The following is a 5,128-nucleotide window of genomic DNA, read 5'->3' on the forward strand; positions in this document are numbered from 1 at the left end:
TGTACCCTAAAACTTAAAAGTATAATTAAAAAGAAAAGAAAAGAAAACTTCTAATAACCCGTTCACCCTTTTCTTTTTTGGTCTGGGTAAAGGAGACTTCTAAAGCACTCAGTGTAGGGAGGATGGACATTAGAAAGTTTCAGGCAATTAGATTTCCTAAATGTGGGTATCTGAGGAGGATATCCATGAATTCATCTAGGTGTTTCCCCTTCCAGTTGGAGTAGAAACTGAAATAATTTGTGATGGACAATTTGCCCTATGAATGCCCTATGATTCATGGGCATCTGCTTTTCCTTTTCCTCTTGAGGAAAGGCTACATACTTCTCATTCACCTTGCAGATAGGAAATGCTAATTTCTAGTTCTATCAAGTGAAATGTGAGTAAAGGTCATGCATGTCATTCCTAGTCTGAGGCATAGAATGGTCCTTCTGGATTCTCCAGATTCTTTCTTCTGCCTGTGGGATAGAGAAGGCCTTGCGTTGAGATGGCAAGCTACTAGATCAAAGCAGCCTATTACCAGGTCCCTGAATGGAGGGTAGCTGTGGCGAGAGTCACCTGGGTTTTCAGCTGTCTTAGCATAACAGATAAATCAACATGTGTTGTATTAAGCCACTGAAAATTTGAGATTGTTATAATAATATAGCCTTTCATATCCTAACTAATATAGAGGGTTAAATAGTACTTATTGTAGTAAAAATAATTTTTGTTTAAACATATCTTCAGTTTTTACAAGACTAATATGGAGAAGTGAAAGCTTAGAATCATAGCATCACTTTATCTATCAACCATCTACCTATTTATCTATGAATCTATCTTCATTCTCCTATTGATTCCAAATTACTACTGTATATTATGGATGAAGCACATATTCAGAAAAGCAGAATTCTGGCTGGCAAGTGAAGATGACTTTCTATTTATTGATTCCTTCTATACTTTGTTTTAGGGTGTGTGGACAGTGCTAAGAGTTCCCTCATTATCCATATCTTAGCTATCTTTTACTCTTTGCTAAAGATTAGCTGGGTTTCCATAGTTTGTAAAAGAAAATTCTGTTCCAAAAGTAACAATTTAGTGACCTAAATTAAATTAAAAATGTAATGTGAAACTGGGGAATAACTAAATACTTGTTCTCTCATCAAGTAATTTTAGAAACTAGTGCCAAGTGAGTTGTGTAGGGTATTAGGCATAGAGTGGAATATTTCAGAGAGAAGCAGGAATTATTTTGTTGACATCATCAAAAGTCAGTTTAAAGTATCTAATATTTTGTTTGCTCTTTTTTGCCCAATTGATACCTTTGTTATTTCTATATTGTCATATGCTCTCCAAAATATGAGCAAATATTAATATGGTAAATTTAGATTTTTTGTAATAACCAATTTAGTATGGTGTGGTAGATTTTATTTTCCAAACATAGTTCTCCAAGTACATATCCTATTCCACATGCTTTTCTTACAATGTGACAGTGATTCTTTTCCACTGGGAGGTGGGTTCTATGTTCCCATCCCTTGAACCCAAGCCATTCGGTGTAGCAACTGCCTCTACTAAGAGAACATGACAAAAGTAATGCAGTGTGACTTTGGAGGCTAGGTCATAAAAGGGCATATGACTTCTGTTTTTCCCTCAGGACACATGACAAAGAAGCCAGAGTTACCATGTAGGAAGTATGGACTCCTTGAAGCCACTGTACAGACCAAAGAGCCTCAACTGTTGCAGCCACACGCTGTTCAACTTTCAGCCCAGGCACTAGACATGAGTGACTAAGCCTCTGGATAATTCAAGATCAGCCCCCAGCTGTTCAAGTTTCAGTCCAGACACTAGAGATGAGTGAGGAAGCCTCCAGATAATTCAAGATCTCAGCCTTTGAGCCAGCCTCAAGTTCCCGCAAAGTCCTGATAAGACTGCAGTTTCATGAGGAAAATAAACATTATTGTTAAGTCATTTTTCTTTTTTTTTAATTATACTTTAAGTTCTGGGATACATGTGCAGAAGGTGCAGGCTTGTTACATAGTATGCATATGCCATGTTGGTTTGCTGCACCCATCAACCTGTCGTCTACATTAGGTATTTCTCCTAATGCTATCCCTCTTCTTTCCCCCAACCTCCCAACAGGACCCAGTGTGTGATGTTCCCCTCTCTGTGCCTATATGTTCTCATTGTTCCACTCCCAGTTATGAGTGAGAACATGCAGTGTTTGGTTTTCTGTTCCTGTGTTAGTTTGCTGAGAATGATGGTTTCCAGCTTCATCCATGTCCCTGCAAAGGACATGAACTCATTCTTTTTTATGGCTGCATAGTGTTCCATGGTGTATATTTGCCACATTTTCTTTATCCAATCTAACATTGATGGGCATTTGGGTTGGTTCTAAGTCTTTGCTGTTGCGAATAGTGCTGCAGTAAACGTATGTGTGCATGTGTCTTTATAGTAGAATGATTTATAATCCTTTGGGTATATACCTAGTAATGGGATTGCTGGGTCAAATGGTATTTCTAGTTCTAGATCCTTGATGATTTGCCACACTGTCTTCCACAATGGTTGAACTAGTTTACAGTCCCACCAACAATGTAAAAGTGTTCCTTTTTCTCCACATCCTCTCCAGCATCTGTTGTTTCCTGACTTTTTAATGATTGTCATTCTAACAGGCATGAGATGGTATCTCATTGTTGTTTTGATTTGCATTTCTCTAATGACCAGTGATGATGAGCTTCTTTTCATATGTTTGTTGGCTGCATAAATGTCTTCTTTTGAAAAGTGTCTGTTCATATCCTTTGCCCACTTTTTGATGTGGTTATTTGTTTTTTTTCTTGTAAACTTGTTTAAGTTCCTTGGAGATTCTGGATATTAGCCCTTTGTCAGATGGATACATTGCAAAAATTTTCTCCCATCCTGTAGGTTGCCTATTCACTCTGATAATAGTTTCTTTTGCTGTGCAGAAGCTCTTTAGTCTAATTAGATCCAATCTGTCAATTTTGGCTTTTGTTGCCATTGCTTTTGGTGTTTTAGTCATGAAGTCTTTTCTTACGCCTATGTCCTGAATAGTATTGCTTAGGTTTTCTTCTAGGGTCTTCATGGTTTTAGGTCTTATGTTTAAATCTTTAATCCATCTTGAGTTAATTTTTGTATAGGGTGTAAGGAAGGGGTCTAGTTTCCATTTTCTGTGTATGTTTAGCCAGTTTTCCCAACACCATTTATTAAATAGGGAATCCTTTCCCCATTGGTTGTTTTTGTCAGGTTTGTCAAAGATCAGATGGTTGTAGATGTGTGGTGTTATTTCTGAGGCCTCTGTTCTTTTCCACTGGTCTATATATCTGTTTTCGTACCAGTGCCATGCTGTTTTTGTTACTGTAGCTTTACATTATAGTTTGAAGTCAGGTAGTGTGATGCCTCCAGCTTTGTTCTTGTTGCTTAGGATTGTCTTGGCTATATGGTCTTGTTTTTGGTTCCATATGAAATTTAAAGTAGTTTTTTCTGATTCTGTGAAGAGAGTCAATGGTAGCTTGATGGGAATAGCATTGAATCTATAAATTACTTTGGGAAGTATGGCCATTTTCATGATATTATTCTTCCTAATCATGAGCATGGAATATTTTTCCATTTGTTTGTGTCCTCTCTTATTTCCTTGAGCAGTGGTTTGTAATTCTTCTTGAAGAGGTCCTTCACATCCCTTGTAAGTTGTATTCCTAGGTATTTTATTGTCTTTGTAGCAGTTGTGAATGGGAGTTTGCTCATTATTTGGCTCTCTGTTTGTCTATTATTGGTGTATAGGAATGCTTGTAATTTTTGCAGATTGATTTTGTACCCTGAGACTTTGCTAAAGTTGCTTAACAGCTTAAGGAGTATTTGGGCTGAGATGATGGGATTTTCTAAATATACAATGTGTCATCTGCAAACAGAGATAATTTGAATTCCTCTCTTTCTATTTGAATACCTTTATTTCTTTCTCTTGCCTGATTGTCCTGGCCAGGACTTCCAGTACTATGTTGATTAGGAGTTGTGAGAGAGGGCATCCTTGTCTTGTGCTGGTTTTAAAGGGAATGCTTCTAGCTTTTGACAATTCAGTATGATATTGGCTTTGGGTTTTCCATAAACAGCTCTTATTATTTTGAGATATATTCCATCAATACCTAGTTTATTGAGAGTTTTTAGCATAAAGTGCTGTTGAATTTTATCAAAGGCCTTTTCTGTATCTATTGAGATAATCGGTAGTTTTTGTCATTGGTTCTGTTTATGTGATGGATTTCATTTATTGATTTGTGTATGTTTACCCAGCCTTGCATCCCAGGGATGAAGCCGACTTGTTTGTGGTGGATAAACTTTTTAATGTGCTGCTGGCTTCAGTTTGCCAGTATTTTATTCAGGGTTTTCACATCAATGTTCATCAGGGATATTGACCTGAAATTTTCTTTTTTTGTTGTGTCTCTGCCAGGTTTTGGTATCAGGATGATGCTGGCCTCATAAAATGAGTTAGGGAGGATTCCCTCTTTTTCTGTTGATTGGAATAGTTCCAGAAGGAATGGTACCAGCTCCTCCTTGTAGCTCTGGTAGAACTTGGCTGTGAATCTGTCTGGTCCTGGGCTTTTTTTGGTTGGGAGGCTATTACTGCCTCAATTTCAGAACTTGTTATTGGTCTATTCAGGGATTCTCCTTCTTCCTGGTTTAGTCTCGGGAGGATGTATGTGTCTAGGAATTTATCCATTTGTTCTAGACTTTATAGTTCATTTGCATATAGGTGTTTATAGTATTCTCTGATGGTAGTTTGTATTTCTGTCGGATCATTGGTGATCTCCCCTTTATCAGTTTTATTGTGTCTATTTGATTCTTCTCTCGTTTATTCTTTATTAGTCTGGCTAGCGGTCCATTTTGTTAATCTTTTCAAAAAACCAGCTCCTGGATTCATTGATTTCTGAAGAATTTTTCTTGTCCCTGTGTCCTTCAGTTCTGCTTTGATCTTAGTTTTTTCTTGTCTTCTGTTAGCTTTTGAATTTGTTTGCTCTTGCTTCTCTAGTTCTTTTAATTGTGATGTTAGGGTGTTGATATTAGATCTTTCCAGCTTTCTCCTGTGGGCATTTAGTGCTATAAATTTCCCTCTAAACACTGCTTTAGCTGTGTTCCAGAGATTCTGGTACATTGTGTC

This window comes from Hylobates moloch, unplaced genomic scaffold (genome assembly GCF_009828535.3).
Source record: "Hylobates moloch isolate HMO894 unplaced genomic scaffold, HMol_V3 SCAFFOLD_6, whole genome shotgun sequence".
Taxonomy (NCBI): Eukaryota; Metazoa; Chordata; class Mammalia; order Primates; family Hylobatidae; genus Hylobates; species Hylobates moloch.